Source organism: Molothrus ater, chromosome 17, assembly GCF_012460135.2.
Source record: "Molothrus ater isolate BHLD 08-10-18 breed brown headed cowbird chromosome 17, BPBGC_Mater_1.1, whole genome shotgun sequence".
Lineage (NCBI taxonomy): Eukaryota > Metazoa > Chordata > Aves > Passeriformes > Icteridae > Molothrus > Molothrus ater.
In genome coordinates, this window is record NC_050494.2 from 5987298 (window position 1) to 6003566 (window position 16269).

Genomic DNA, 16269 nt, shown 5'->3' on the forward strand with positions numbered 1-16269 from the left:
GGCGGCGGGGGCGGCCCCTGGCCCGTGCGCGCCCCGCGGAGCCCGGCTGCCCGGAGCCTTCTCCCTGGAAAAAAAAAAAAAAGCCACGGAGGGAGGGGAGGGGCTGCTGCTGCCTTTTCCCCCATCCTCCGTTTCCGGTTTGCTGCCATATTACTCTTTTTTTTTTTTTAATTTTTTTTTTTTTTATTTTCCCCTCCCCGTGGTGCTCCCCCCCGCCCCGCAGAAGGGGTGAGCGGGGGCGGGCGAGGCACCAGCGCGCCGGGGCCGCGGCGCTGCGCGATGCTGCTGCCGGCGGCGCAGCCCTGAGCCCGGCCCGGTGCGGGGCGGTGCGGGCACCGAGCGCGGCGGCGGCGGCGGGGGGCGGCGGCCGCGCCCCCGGCGCGGAGACAAAGCCGGGGCCGAGCGCTGGAGGCGAGCGGCGGGGGCGGCCCCGCTCCGCGGACAGGCGGGAGGTGAGTGCCGGGGGTGCCCCGCTGTGGGGCAGGCGGGGGTCCCACGGTCCGGCAGCGGGCTCCGGCGGGGGGTGCCCGGGCTCCGGCAGTGCATCCGGAGGGGGATGTCCAGGCTCGGGGCATGGGTTCTGGCGGAGGATGTCCAGGCTCCGGCCGTGGGGTCCGGCGGGGGATATCCGCAGTGGGGACCAGCGGGGCGGCGGGGGGATGCCCGCAGTGGGATGCCCGCAGAGGAGTCCGGCGGGTCGGCGGGGGAATGCCCGCGGTGGCCCGAGCTGCTTGTGGGTCCGATCGGGGATGCTGGCAGCTCGGCAAGGAGGCGATGGCTCCAGCCGAGCGTGCCCAGGCTGCCGTGGGGCAGCTGTGGGTCCGGCAGCGTGCGATACCCTGGCTGCGGGTCCCCACAAGGATGCTGGCGCTCGGGCGCCGGGTGTCGGTGGGGCGGCGGTGGGTCCAGCGGGATGCACATGGTCTGGTGGGGCAGCCGTGGGGCCGGCTGGGGGTGTCACTGCCCGGCGGGGCAGAGCTGGGGGCGCGGGGGCTCCGGCGGGGCGGCCCCGCCTGCCTGCAACTCCCCTTTGTTGTGCTCAGGGGCTGTGGGGGACCCCCGGGAGCGCAGGGCGGGGACAGCCGGGCTGTATGTAGGCCAGGACATGAAATATTCATCGCCCCCCTGCTTTGATGTCTCGTGATCCGCTTCCCTTGTTGTGTTTGTTCACCGGTGATTCTGGGACCAGTGTCCAGCCCTGGTGGACCGGGCAAGTCGTGCCCCTCGCCGTGCCCGCCTGGCTCAGCTGCTGGGGGGCTGCAGAGCCCCGGCTTCTCCCATTTAAGACTTCTTCCAGTCGGGAAGTTCCCCGTCGCAGCCTGGGCGATCCAAGCCCCGTGTGCGGCTGCGAGTGGTGGCAGTGGCGTGTCCCCACTGTCACAGCCCCCGGTGCCATGGAAGAGCATCGTGGGCTTTGCCCTGAGCCACACTGGGGTCAGGATGAGGTTTTATCCTGCTCACTGCCCAGACAGGCTGTGCTGCATCCTGGGGCCACTTGGGATGGACATGGGAGGCAGCCTGCAGGGCTGAGGCTGCTGCACAGGGCTGTGTGCATGGGGACAGGTGTGGCAGAGCGCTGGCATCTTGTGGCACTGATCCTGGCATGGTCCTCTCTGCATCATGTCAGGGAGCTGTGCAGGCTCGTGTGAGACCTGCTGGACTGAGTGGGGATCTGCTCCACCTCCCTGTGTTTTGCTGGCCCTGCACAGTGCCCTCCTCCCTGGTCCTTCCTCACCCCAGTGGCTGCTGTGGTGTGCCAGGGCTCAGCCCTGGACTCGGTGCCAGGAAGTGACTGTGGTCCTGGTCCCGGTCCCAGAGATGTTGAGCAGCAGTAAAGGCTGTAGGTGGCAGGGAGCAGGTTGTGCTGCCCTGTGTGTGCCATGGCCCATCCTCCTGGCTCCCCAGAAGTGATGCAATGGAAGGGACATGATGTGACATGCAGCCAGGGGTCCCTCAAGACAGGGGCATTAGGAGCTGGGGACAGTGGAGGGTGCAGAGCACAGGGCTCCCTGAGGTGAGCTCCTGCCTGTGCAGCAGGGACAGGGACAGGACAGCACATATCCAGCAGCGCTCTGTGAAACTGAACGAAGGTGGTAACAAAAGACTTGATTTTTCTTTCTCCTGCCTGGCTGGTGCTCCCAGAGGAGGAGGTGCTGGGGATCTTTGTTGCTCTCCTCTCAGCCGAGGAGATACCCACTGCCAGCATGACCAGTGCAAGAACCGAGTGGTGACAAACATTCCAATATCCAGCCATTAGTGGTGGGAATCCTTTTGTCCCTGCCAGACTTGGAGATGCCCCTCAGAACCCAGGGGCTCAACATGTGCCCAGGCCCCCTGTGCAGCAGGTGTTGGTCAGACAGTCACAGGGCTGCCCAGGAAGGCATGAGGAAGGGGATGTAGAGGATGACATCAGCAATCTTGCACTTTAAAGCAACGTCCTTTCTGTCATTTTCACTGTTGGGCTGCTCCTGACACCTTTGCCATAGAGTTTGATCCTGTGCTAAGCCATCAGCTTCAGCTGGTTCCAGATCCACCCAGAGCAAAACTGTGGCACTCAGTGTCTGAGCCGAGGCTTGTGTCTCTGTAATCATTAGCCAGTTATTGCTTATATATCAGGGAGGAACATCTTGGCTTAGGAGATCGAGGGTCAATTCTCACTTCCAAGCTTTGACCTGGGAGCAGCAGGGCAGATGCTCCTCTAAACACCTCTCAGCTTCACCAAAACAGCCCAAGACAGGGTTATTTATGGGCTACACAGCAGCAGCAGGGAAGGGAAGTCCAATGTTCCCTGTCTCGATCGTTAGTGGCCTTGCAGTGCTCCCTGTGTGATGGAGATGCCCTAATGATAGCTCTGCCCTTTAATGACTTTGTGCCAGAGTGATGGAAAATCAGGGAGGTTCCACGGGGAGGCAGAAAGGGCCATCCCAGCCCCTGGCTGGGGAGCAGGGGATGAGACGAGGAGAGCGCTGCGGTGACCCAGCAGTGTGGAGGCTCTGCTGCAAAGACAAGAGGGTCCTTTTCTGCCTTGGTGGCACAGAGGGGACATCAGCAATCCTGAGAGCTCCTGCAAAGCAGCATCATTTCACTGAACTCACTGAGGCAAGCAGGGGATGGACCATGGGGCTCCCACGCCTTCAGAATCCCATCTGCCTCTCCCTGTTACTGCTGTGGGATCCTGCCTGGCCTTTGAAGTCATCACAGAGCTAAACTCTTATTTAATGACACCTGAAGGACTTGGTCCACAACCTCTCATTTAAACAACCAGCAAATGCCTGTAAGATCTTGAAAGAGAAGAGGTAGGAGGGAACAAGAAGCCTGCACCTCCTCCCAGCATGTCTGAGCAGGGGGGGACCCACGAGCATCCCTGGGACAAAGCACTGGACTCCTGGCACGGCTGTGGGAAATTGGAAAGCCTATCTGAAGTGCTATTGTTTCCTGTGCTGTCTATTTTGCAGCTCGGTTTCCAACTTGTTTCTTTATCTCTTGGAACAATTTCCCATCTGAGCTCACTTCCGCATCTCGCCCCGGAGCCCGCCTGGAGATGTGTCCAGCATGCATCCCATCAAATACAGCCTTGTCAGACAGCAGCACACCCCTGCACCTCCCTGCAGAGGGGAGCCCTTGAACCCCATGCCTGGAGAGCAGCTCGGACCTGTGGATGGAAATAATCATCCATGCATAGCTGTTCCTGGGACAGGAGCGTGGATTGTCACTGTTTCCAGTCCAAGCCGCTCTTCCCGACTGCCCGTAGCTGTGGGTGGTGCAGTCCAGCTCCCCAGGGCTCGTGTCTTGCTGAAGTTTCCACCCATCAGCAGAAAACACGCCGTGTCACGGGGCTGTTTTAAAGCCTTTGGTTCCTCTTCGCTTAAACGGGCAGCAAAGTGGGAGATAGTCCAGTACATCACAGAATTGTGGGCTGGTTTGGGCTGTAAGGGACCTTAAAGCTCATCTAGTTCCCGTTCCCCTGATCATCTAGTTCCAGACTTGCCCAGAGTGTGCTTAGGAGGGCACCCAGGCCCCCAGCTCGGTGCCAGGTTGGCACAGTGACCTTGGCACTGGCTGTGTTGGGAACCAGCGCACATGGCTCTGCACACGCGCGCTTCGCAAAGAAAACCCTGAAACAGATTTCAGGAACAAATGTGGTTTGAACCTGGGCCAGGAACCAGGACCTGCAAATCTGCATGTTGCACTGACTTCCCTGCAGGCTATGGATCTGCTGGCTGCTCTCACTGGGGAGCAGGGAGGGGTTTTCAAGGGCTGGGGGCTGGCCAGGCTGCCAGGGGGCATCGGCCGCTGGGCAGGGTGGGACTGGTCATTGAGTTTAACTCAGCCCTTAAACAAATCTGCCCAACTCCATGTAGTCTCAGTGGAGATGCAGCATCTGAAACATCCATAGGATGGCATGTGGGATTGGTGAGCTTGTCTGGAGAAATGTGGAGAACAGAACTGCCTGGATGTTTAAGGCAAAAAAATAAGAAATGGGGCCTGTGCATAGCAAGCTTGCCCTCACCTCACAGCTGTGGGCCCCATGCCAGGAGGGCGCTGGGATGGCTTTGGGGTCTGCAGCCAAGAGGGACATGTGTGACTTGGGCTGTGCTGTGGTTCTTTCCCTGAGCTTCAAGACTCAAAGGCTGGCCCTGAGTTTCCCAGCCCATGCTTGACCTGTTGTGGTCTCACTCCTGTGACTGTGAGGTTTCAGCTGGGCCTGAGCCCCCTGGGCTGAGAATGGATGGCTGGATGGATGGATGGAAACCTGACTGCATGCTGTGCAAGAAGCTTCCACCCAGTGCAGCTGCTCCCACCGTTCCTGACTGTGCTTGGCAACCTTGGCCACCAAAAACGTGGGAGATGAGGGTAAAAACCCATTTCTGCATTGCCCCCTCTACCATGGCAGAGGTTAACAAGTCCAGCTACTGTCCTGAGCAATGTGTCCCCTCCCACACCACACACCAGCATGGGGGCAGCATGAGAGGGTCAGGTCAGTGCTAAATTGATCCTAAAATTATCTCACCTCGGGGCACCCTTTTGCAGTAATTTGGGGTTGGAGGCATATCATTGTGTCTGGGTTCACTTCTCCACTTGCTTTCCCGCTGCATTCCTCAGTTTCCCCTAGGAACACCTGAGGAGAAGCTGTTCTTGGAGTTGGTGAGGTTTTACACAGAGTATGTGCCTCAGTTTCCCCTTCTCCCAGCCCCAGCGGCACTGCCCTACCCCATGCACACACCATGGGCAAAGCCTCCCCTTAGGGCAGACAGAATCTGATCTCTGTGAAGCACAAGCACCTTCCTCATCCTCAGCTGCAGCAGGGTCAGGCAGTGCTCTCCCTGGGCTTCCCATGTCCCCGGGCTGAAGCATGTGCTTGCTGACTTATGCAAAAAAACTACACAGAAAGGCTCTTGGAGCCACTCCCTGCTCAGATGGGCCCTTTCCTTCCCCTGCCCAAGGGGCGAGTTCTGGTGGGGCCCTGCTGTGCTGGGAAAGGGATTTGGAATCCTTGGAGCAGCAGGAGGGAGCTTCCAGTGAGCAGCCTGCTGCACCAGGCAGGGAGGGTGACGTGGGATCAGGAAGGGTGCAGATGTAGCTGCAAAGTCACTGTGACCAGGATGATGAGTTCCATGCTCCAATGCCATGAGCAGCTGAGCTCAGAAGGCTCAGGCTGCTGGGAGCAGGGCAAGGAGGGCAGCTGCCTGCCCTCCTGGCTGCCTGCACAGGTGCAGGTGTGTGGGGGGGTGTGCACATGTGTGTGCACGCTCACCTGAGCCCTCTGGCTGATTTGGGGTGGGCACAGCTCTCGTGCTCCACAGTCAGCACAGGGGGGCTATGCTGAAGGCACTGTGAGCCACAGGTGATGGGAAGCAGAGGAGACGCCCAGTGTCCCTTTGTCCCTGCATCCCTTCAGTCTGTCCCTGATTGAGGATGAGCAGCACAAGCAGGGGCTGGGGAGATGCCATGGGAGGGTGCAAGGTTCACGTGTCACTGGTCACATCCACCTCACCCATAGTCCATCTCTGCTCCCCACCACAACTGCAGAGCAGTGCCAGAGGTGGGCAGAGCCCAGCTCTGCTCCAGGAGCGACAGGGATAAAAGACACCAGCTCAGCATTTTTCTTTGTTTTTCATCTGCTCAGGTTGTTGATAGTGAGCACCATCAGGGGCTGAACCTCCCAGCTGGATCCTCTCTGATGTGAGCATCCCACTCACCCTGGGAGCAGCTGGCAATCCAACACAGCATTTTGGGCTTGGAAAAGCTTTTTGGGGCTGGCTGATCTGGGTCTGCTCCTCAGGACCCTCCCTGGTTGTTCCTCTGATGCATCCTGAGCGATGCTTTGTTTCGGTGGTGCAGATGGGAGTGTCTGTGGGGACCAGCATCTCTCAGGGCTCTGTTGCCAGTGATGTCCTTGGTGTTCCAAGGCCAGAGCCACAGTCCATGCTGTGATCACTCATATGGGACCTGCTCCTGGTCCCATCCATGCCCATGGAGGTGAAAGAAGGAGTCAGGTGTGCACTGCTGGAGGCTGACTCTGCTCATCCAGCCCTGACCTGCAGCCACACATAGCACATGTACATTAGGGCTAGTGGCTCCATGGTTCCCCAGAGCATGAGGCTTGTGCTGGGCAAATGCCCCAAAGTCCCAAAGTAACCCAGGAAAATGATCAGCATAAATTTGATAAATTTGCACTGTGGGATCCTGATTATTTATTTGAAAATGTTCAGGGGTCTGCAAAGTGGAAAATGGTTGAAATTTGTGACAGAAGAGCCTTGGCCTCTGCTGGGCTTGTCCTTCATCCCCTCCCATTGCAGTGAAGCCCAGCAGGTGTCCTGCCAAGTCTCCAGCTGGGAGAGGGGCAATTCCCAGCCCCATGGGTGCACATACCCACAAACCCTCCCAGCATTTTTCCTTTTTTTCCCCAAGAGTGTTTCGGTTCCTGTTCCATGTCAGGAGGGCTGTGGGAGGTTTCCTGCCATGGGGGTCCTACAGGACCCCTCAGCAGGGCTGATGGGGCTCTGGCTGTGGTCCTGGAGGGCCAGCGGAGCCCTGGGAGCTCCTTGCCTGGCTGGACTGGATGGGCTGGTTTCTCTGAAAGTGGAAATGTTTTAGCAGTGACGCCAGCGTGGCCAGGGGTGGTTGTAACTTGCTCAGATGTGGAGCTTTTCTGCCTCCTGCGTTCCTTGCCCCCTTCCTCCCCCTGCCCTGGAGATTTGCTGCCTGCCTGCACTGATGTCTTGCCCAGGTCAGAATGGGTGTGTCAGCCCTACAGCCACTGTTTTATCCGGATCTGAGACACCTGTGAGTCACAGCAGCCTCCTGCTGCCACCTGCCCCTTCCCCAGGAGCTGGGCAGGGCACGGGGTGGGCTGGGTGCTGCCACAGCCATCCCCTGACAGCCCCCAGGGTGGATGTGCACTTCCAGAAAGCAGAAGGAAAGCACATTTCCTGGAGCCTGAGGCTGCCTGTGCTGCAGGGAGAGGCGCTGCAGAAATGGGGAACAGAAATCACCCCTCCTCCTCCAAGGGCTAGCTCGTGTCACCAGGTCTCCATCACCCCCTCCAGTGGGATCAGTCCCTTGTCCTGGTTCTTTGCCTGGAGGAGGATGGGAACAGCAGGGCTGGGATGGGCCATGGGAAACTGAAGAGTTAAGTGGCTGGCAGTGGGAGCTCAGAGGTGCCAGCATGCCCAGGGGCCAGTGTTAAAAGGGCACATTTTGAGGAGTGCTGAGCCACAGGGCTGTTTTGGGGAAGCATTGTCCCGTGGCTCCAGGCAGTCCTGGTAGCCAAGAGCTGCAGCTCCCAGTGCCATTCCAGCTTGACATCAGAGTTTCCCTGCCTAGCATTGTCTCTTCCCAGCCCCACGGGCACTCCTGCCCTTGGAAGCATTTCCTTTCGGTTTCCTTCTCCCGGACTTGGCAGGAGGAGAGTGGTGCCCTCATCACCTGCCTGGGAGAAGCCAGCTCAGGTTAATGCAGGCCAAGGGCTTTGTGTGCCTTGGAAAGCATTTGCTGGAGCTGGTTGGGCAATTCCTGGCTTTGGCTGGTGTCCTGATGGGAATGCTGGAAGTGCAGACTTGAGTCAGGCTGGGAGGTACTGGGAGGCATCCCTGCTCTGACCCAGAGCACAGTCAGGCTGCACAGCACCCAGCCAGCTCTGAGCATCTCCTGCTGGGGATCCCACCACCCCTCCAGCCCCTGTGCCTGTGCTGGACCACTCTCAGGGTGAGAAAGCTTTGTGTTCCCTTCTGTAGTTGTTGGATGCCCCTACAGTGCAGAAAGGATGCACCCACACACTGACAGATCCAAAGATGGTCCCTGTTGGTCCCCAGGCCTGCTGCAGCACAGTGACAAGGATGTGACAAGGTGTGGCAATGGCCACCTTCCCTTCTCACATCTCTCAGTGGAGAAAAGGCTTAAAACTGAGTGCTCAGCTCAGCACCAGCAAGCACAACTTGCAGCACATTCTGCTTCCTGCATCCAGCTGCTTGCATGGTTTCAGGGAGATAAGACTTGTGGCTTTATGCAGGATGGTGCTTGGGGGTGTCCAGTGTCAGGATGCCCCTGCCTTTGTCTGGTTTTGGGCTGCTGTGGGGGCAGGGGGGGCACAGCCTGCAGCTCTCTGTGCCACTGAGCCACTGCCCATCACCCCAGCAAGCCAAAATCTGCCCGTGGAGGGGCTGACCCTGTGATGGCTGGGAGGGCTCAAGCTCCCTACATGCTCACAGTGTGCTTGCTTGGAGTTTCCCAGTTTCTTGGCCACATGAACATGCAGAATGTGCTTGTGTGCTTCTCAGGGTTTGTTTTGGTCTTTTCAACTCCCTGTTTTGACATGTCTTTTTGGAGGCGTTTTGCATCGCTCCTGACTGTGCTCTCCCCCATGCTTAGGGGGAGTGAATTTGGATGGTTGATCTAATTATCCTTTCCCCTCTTATGAAGCACTGGCCTCTGCTGTCTTGGGCTGAGGAGCTTTAATTAAGATGGTCTTAATTTTAACGGGAGTTGACAGGGCCAGAGAGGAGGAGTTGGGACTCATATCTGTGGGGAGTGTGTTGGAACTTATATCTGTGCTGGGCCCCTGCACAGCAGCTGCACTGCCCTCCCTACTCCAGCCATTCTTTCATCTGGAAGAGCTCTCCATCAGCTGGGGGAGCCAGGGGAAGGCTGGCCTGCCTTGGCTCAGATGCCTTCATCATGCTGTTACTGGGTGAAGCAGAGATCAGGACTGAGGACACCTGCCTGTGGCTGCTCCTGGCTGGAGCTGAGGGATGAAGTGAGCATCCCTGCATTGTTCCTCCTGTTTTAGGAATCAGTGCAGGTGAGAAATGAGTGTCCTTGTGGAGGAGAAGGGCTGCAGGCACAAGCCAGACATGTCCTCACTGCATCAGCCAGGCAGGGACAGGGTCTGCAGCATCACACCCCACTTTGGGGCTGGGGCAGCAGCTCCCCCTTTTCACAGCTCCTGGGACGCATTGCAGTCAGCCTGGTCCCAGCCTGGCAGAGACAAGCCTGTGTTCCCTGTCCTGTACTGAGCAAAGCCTGATGGCAGGGACAGGGGACAGGAATTGTCACTGGCTGGACACAGTGACTGTGTATTCAGGTGGCAGAGGGGATGGTGGGCTGGGCCAGGGCAGCCAGGCTGTCCCCAAAGCACGGGGGCTGTGCTGCTGCTCGCTGGCCCCCAGCTGTGATGCTTGCCGTGGGAAAGGGCAAAACCAGGAGCATCCCCTGGGACAGAGGGGGAAACTGTTCTGTGAGCATATCCGGGGCTGTGCATGCACTGAAATGTGGGGAGGGAGCAGAGAGCAAAGCAGGGAAGGGGACAGGGTGCCACCTTAAGATGACTAAAAGACTCCTCGATGATTAAAAGACCACCTCGATGCCGTGGTAATGGCAGCACTGACCAAGCTGGGATTTCACCCACAGCACTGACCCCACTCTCTGGGGGCCACGCTGGCAGGGGCAGCACTGCTGCCACTTCGTGCCCCCCAAGCAGCAGTACGGGGAGGGTGGCAAAGTGCCCTTCGGTTGCCTCCAGCCTGAGACCTCTGGTTTAATGCCCCCCTTGCGGGCAGCTTCCATTGATCCTGCACGGATCTGCCCCGGCTGGCCCTGCCCTGGCTGGAAGGGGGCTGGTTGTGTGCCAAAGGGATGGAGGGGCTGGGTGTGTTCGGGACCTCTGCTCTGTGCCTCTCCCTGTCCCCGGTGCCGGCTGCCATGGGCTGGGTGCCGCCAGGCTGCTTTGTCTCGCCCGCCGTCCCGCACGCTTCATTTTTCAGTCTGGTGTGAGACAGTTGCCGTGATTAATCTCACCGGGGCTCTGCGAGCTGAGGACACGGCTCAGCTCGTCTCCCTCCATCAGGGGCTGGGTGCTGGTGCTCCCAGCCCCTCGCCCCCTGTCCCCAGCACCCCCACCCTGCTGCGGGCAGTGCTGCTCAGCACCCCCGGCTCTGGAGCAGCTCCAAGGACAGCGCCTTTATTGCCGGAGATGTTTGTTTCCCTCCCCAAAGCTCGGGTGTCTGGTGCTGGGCCCCAGCTTGTCGCGGCATTTCCCAAGGTTTCTGCCTCTGCCGTGTTTTGTCTGCTCCCAATCAGTGTCTTTTGTTAGTGTCTTTGCGAAGGCGATAAGATCGCTTCCCCTGCGCTGTCAGCCTGCCCGTACCACGGCCATTGTATCCTTGGGCGATCCAGGAAAGCAGGAAAGCAGCCGGAGCGGGACTCGCCGCGGAGCTGCCGCTTCCCCTCGCTGCCAGAGCATCTCTCCTCGGGGAGGTAGGGCAGAGGATGGAGCCTTTTCCTGCCACCCAGCTTGCCAGTGAATTTTCTGGGGGGAGACAGCCCGGAGCGTGGGTGTTGGGCGGTCAGGTGGCATTTCCAGCGCCGGCAGCGGGGGACGGGGATGCCGCTGCCTCGCGTACCGTGATCTGATCCGAGCTGAGCTGTGCAGCCGAGTGTGCTTCATTTTTAATTGCTTTTGGAGAGGGTAGGACTGGGCTGGCCTCTCCTTGCTGCGGCCTCTGCCCCGGGCAAGTTGCTCATCCCTGGCACCCTCCCCTCTGTCGAGGGAGGAATGGAGGCAGGGAAGACCCCAAATGCAGAGCCAGCAGCACAGGCGATCGGTGGGGATGGCAGTGCTGGTGTTCTCTGAGCCTGGCTGTGGCTGTGCCAGTGATGTGCTGGTGAGGATGGCAGCCCCACTGCCAAGCCAGCAGCAGGGCAGTGCCAGGTCGTGCCAGATGTGCCAGGGAGTGCCAGACCGCTGCCACAGCAGCCACTTTCAGCCACCAAACAGGCAAATCTCTCAGCATGAGGTTGCTAGTGCGTCCATTCACCCAGGGACCGGCTCTTCCCCATCAGCAGACCTGGTACCTTGCGGCTCTGGCACAAGGCTGACCCAGGCTGAGGCATATTTGGATTTTCCTCGTGGCTTTTTTGGGGGTAAATTATTGTTGTGGCCCGTGTCACAGTGTGCCCGGGGGGCAGGGACAGGGCACCACGTGTGTACACGGCACAGCTTTATTTGTATGTGCTGCAGCCTGGAGTTGGGGCTGCAGCTTCCCCCCTGCATCCCGCTGTGCAATCATTGCCAGCCAGTATTTGTCAAGTACAAATTACAAACCATTCAACGTCTTAAAGAGCTGTCAGTCAGCTCCCACTCATTATCCTAATCAAATGCACTAAAAATAGTGACAAAACTTATTAGTAAGGGGAAGGGGAGGCCATGAAAACAAACCTGCGGTGCGGCACGGCCCCTGCATGCAGACACTGGGATATTCCCTTTATATGAGGTGTGAAATCCGGGATGTTGCCCTTGGATCAGGTGTGAAACCGGGGCTCCAGCTGGGACAGGAGCCTGGTGGGATACTGCTTGGGGCCTTGAAGTAGGGTCTGAATCCCCTCTGTGCAGGAGCAGGAGCCCCTCGGTGGTGGCTGAAGCCTCTGCCCAGCGCTGGGTGAGCAGGGCTGGTTGGAGAGAGAATTTCCTTTCTGTAGGAGAAGAAGGAGCAGTTCCTGCAGGAGCTGGCACTGGGAAAGAGTGGCAAAGCCAGGTGAGGGGCTGCCCTGGCTCTGCGGGGCCATGTCCTGCTCTGCTTTCCACCTGCAGCTCTGCTTTCCACCTGCAGCTCTGCCCCGAGCTGCTGCTGCTGACTGGGGTCCCCCCATCACGCAGGCTTGTGACAGAAAACCGTCCTTTTTGAAAAATTTAGCTAAAGCACGCTTTTCTGGATGAGCCAGGGCTTGAGCAGCACAGGTTGCTCCCATACCTTGTGCTCAGTTTGTGCCGTAGCATTTGTCTCAGCTGTTGGAGCAGATGACTCATCCCGGGGGACGAGGTCTCTGCTTGGTGGCCGACCATGCCCTGCCACAGGTCGTGGCTGTCCAGAGATGGAGCAGCAGGGCTGGAAATGCTGGTGTGTCTGGAGGAACTGGCTTTGCTTTTCCCCTGAAAAATCCCTTGCTGGGCTGGGGGTGCCTCTGCTCCCCTTCCACTCTGGGACATGGCTTGGGGTGGCTCCAGCCGCCTGCTTTCCCATCCCCAGTGGGGTTGATGAAGTGGAGCAGAGAATCATCCCCTCTTCACACAGCAGAGATCAGAGTGAGCGGTGTGAGCTCGCCAGAGGGATGGCGAGGAGGAGGAGGAGGAGGATGAAGGCAGCCCTGGGCACTGAACCGTGGCGTGGCGGGAGAGGGTGTCGGGGCTGCCGCGGTGCTGACGCTCCCTCTCCTCGCAGGCTGCAGCGGGAGCTGAGCTGAGTTCTCTGGCAGCACCTCCCCACCCCGCGGCCAGGCTGTAGCCGAAAGCACCGGTAAGACATCACCGATGGCCTGGGCACCGGGCAGCTTCACCTTCTGGGGGGCTCACAGCGGCGGCACTGCGTGCTGTGCCACAGCCACAGCATCCTGGAGCATCCCGGGCGGGCTGGGGCTGGCTGCAGGTGCGGAAGGCACGGCCCTCCACAGTGCTCCTGGTGGAGCTGATGCCTCGCAGCCCATGCCAGTGGTGGTTCCGAGGCCCCTCAGCCCATGCCGATGGTGGTTCTGAGGCCCCTCAGCCCATGCCGGTGGTGGTTCCGAGGCCCCTCAGCCCATGCTGGTGATGGTTCCAAGGCCTCACAGCCCATGCCGATGGTGGTTCTGAACCCCACAGCCCATGCCAGTGATGGTTCCGAGGCCCTGAGGCCCCTTCTGGTGCTGGTTCTAAGGCCTCACAGCCCATGCCGGCGGTGGTTCTGAGGCCTCACAGCCCATGCTGGTGATGGTTCTGAGGGCTCTCAGCCCATTCCATTGATGGTTCCAAGGCCCCTCAGCCCATGCTGGCGGTGGTTCTGAGGGCTCACAGCCCATACCACCGGTGGTTCCGAGGCCCCTCAGCCCATTCCAGTGCTGGTTCTGAGTCCTCATAGCCCATGCTGGCGGTGGTTCTGAGGGCTCTCAGCCCATGCCAGCGGTGGTTCTGAGGGCTCTCAGCCCATGCCAGTGGTGCTTCGTGCCGTGCCGCTGGCGCTGCCCCCCAGGCGGAAGGCAGGGAGTTCCTGCAGGCTGCGACGTGCCCGGGGTGCTAATCCCTGCCGCTGCAGGAAAGCTTCAAGCCGAGCACAGGCAGTGCTGGCCGTGCTCCAGCCCCCTGCACAAGCCCTGGCAGGGGGACAGGGGCAGTTCTGCTGAAAGGTGAATGATGGGGAGCGATGCTGAGCCCCCCGTGTCAGCACTGTCAGCTGTGAAAAGCACGGCAGCTGGGCAGAATCCCACTGGGCATCAGCCAGGCTGCCCTGGCTGGGTGCTGGTGGTGCTGAGCCTCCCTGCAGCCTGCTGCGTGTGGAAATGCTGTATTTATTAGACATAAATTTATTAGACATAAACACAGCATAGCTCCTGGCAATGGGTGTTTTTTGCAGTCTGGCTGCTGTTCCACAGCTCCCAGTGATGCTGCTGGGGTGTGCTGGGAGCAACCAACACTTCCTCCCCTGCCCTTTAACTCCAGAGGGATTTTCATTGTCAGCTGTGCCAGAAGCAGGGGGGTCTCTCGCTGGTGCCTCCCGAGGACCTGAGTGCACAGCACATTCCTGCTGTCATTAATCACTCCTTTGCCAGGCTCTTGCACAACCCTGTGTTCTCCCAGGGGAATCTGCACCCTTTCCTTTCCGGCTGCCAAGGGGGTGTGGGAGCTGTAAGGGTTTTCTCAGGCCCCTCTCCTCCCTGGGGACAGGTGGAGAGCCACAGGGCTAAGGCCACATGGTCATGTAGGCTGAGTTACCTGGGACTCAGAATGGTCATGGTGCAAGGCTGCCAGTGCCCCTGGGCACAGTTTGGGGTTGCCAGCCTGTATTTTGCATGGGCCAGATTGAAGGCAGATTGAGATGCAAAGCAACAGGAGAGCTTGGAGTGGGGCTCTGCAGCCCCTTCCCCAGAGAGCTGTGGGCTCCTGCCTCCTCCTCCTCCATCTTTGGCTCTTGCAGCCAAAGCCCTGCCAGGGCATCGTGTCCCAGTGACCAGCACATCCAGCAGAGCCCTTGCCTGGGAGGGTCAGCACCCCAGTGCAGGGTGGGAGCTCTCCCTGCCCAGACTGCTGTGTGAGGAGGGATGAACTCACAGTTCATGGTGTTCCTGGCCAGGACATGGCTGGAAGTTGCACATCCTGTGCTCACAGGTGTGAAGGTGAGGACCCCCTTGATTTAGGGAAGTCCCTCTCCCCTCTCTGTGCTCTGCTTCTACCTAATCTCTGGGCATATTTACTATTTGATATCTTGATTTCCTCAGCACACTGATAAATAATTTTCTGACCCAGGCTAAGAAAATGTGCTTGGGGGACACTTGTGTCCCCAGAGTGCTGCTAAATCCACCACCCTGGCTGGGGTGTTTTCCTGCCTGGGGAAGTGCTGGTTCCAGGGGAAACTCTGAGCAGCTCTGCTCTTGCTCACTGTCCCGTGGGGAGTCACAAGCCACACGGTCACAGCCCTGCCATGCTCCCACTTTTCTCCCTGCACTGCCACTGGCATCCCGGGAGCCCCAGCGGGTGCCAGAGCCCCGGGCAGAGGTGAGCAAGGGGCTGGCTGGGGACAGGGAGGTGGGGGCTCCTTGTCATCACTCCTCAGGTCTTGCTCTCCCCTACTGCAACAGGCTTTTAAAGTGCATTTATGGGACAAACTCCTTCTCCTTGGCTGCAGGATCTGCCTCTGGATTGCCAGAAGTGACCATTTGCAAATCCAAAGCTTTTATTTGACCTTTATTTGCTCTGAGACCCCCAAAGCCTGGCACAGGTATGGGTGGACTGAGTCCTGTGCAGATAGAGGCATAGCCCCTCTTCATCACCTGCATCCACAGGGGAAGGACAGCTCTGCTGCCCACTCTGCTGGAGTGGCTGCTGGAGTCATACCCAGCACAAAAATCCCCAGTTTATTACATTTCCCAAACCATGGCAGGATCTGAGCCTGCCGGCACAGGTCACACAAGGACACTGCTGGTCCTCTGTGCAGTGTGGGAGCTGGAAAGCAGTAGATGGAAATTGTGTCTTTTGGGAAATGAGCCCTGATCATCAGTCAAACCCTTGCTGTGGGAGGGGAGCTGAGGGGGACAGGGAGCAGCTTGTGCCTGGCACCCCTCAGCTTTCCCACAGCAAGAGCCAAGGCTTTGCCCCAGTGACACTGGGGCTGTGCAGGCTGCTGGGGCTGCACATGGCTCTGGGGGCTCAGCCCGAGCTTCTCTCCAGAGCTGGGCTCAAAACCCTCTGCTGGATGAGGCTGAGGCCTCCCAAAGCCTCACTGCATCCAGGTCTGCACCCTGTGGGCAGCAGCTGCCTCCTCTGCTGCTTCTCTGCTTGTTTTCTTATCAGAGATACTCTCCTCCCTGCTTGTCTCCACCTCCCTTTTCCCTCCTGCCATGCGTGATCTAGCCTAAATATTTCCTGCCATAGCTTCAGGACACTGCTGGGTATCCTGCCATCTTTAGAGACTGCAAATAATTCCCTGCCTTCATTTATGTCATTACCTTGAAGGTATTTATAGAGTGTGGTCTTGAGTGGAAAGGAAGGCTATATATAAACTATTTCACTATATATAAAAGCGAGATCCCTTGGTCCTTAGCTGCAAACTGCCTGAAACTGCTCCTGATTTAAACTTTTATCCTGTTGGCTGCATGCTTTGGACTTCAAAGGTCCATCTTCAGTACTAAATCCCCATCCTGGTAGAAACTCGTGTGTAGGAGGAAACACGTGGGGACTGAGCTGTGTCCCATGGCAGATGCCTGGCCCCAGAGCTGCCACAGTCTCAGCACAGGTCCAGATTCCAC

General features: G+C 58.8%; 1 protein-coding gene across 3 annotated transcripts in view; it reads left to right on the forward strand.

Moving 5' to 3' along the window:
* The first annotated feature begins 366 nt into the window (after positions 1–366).
* SRC (SRC proto-oncogene, non-receptor tyrosine kinase) overlaps positions 367–16269 on the forward strand; it is a 28574-nt gene continuing 12671 nt past the window's right edge. For 2 of the 3 annotated variants that reach the window (XM_036395692.2, XM_036395694.2), the window contains exon 1: positions 12718–12791. The gene's annotated coding sequence lies outside the window, so the exon portion shown is untranslated. Of the gene's footprint in view, positions 453–12717; positions 12792–16269 lie in introns of those variants that run through there. The other variant, XM_036395693.2, reaches the window with a different exon arrangement.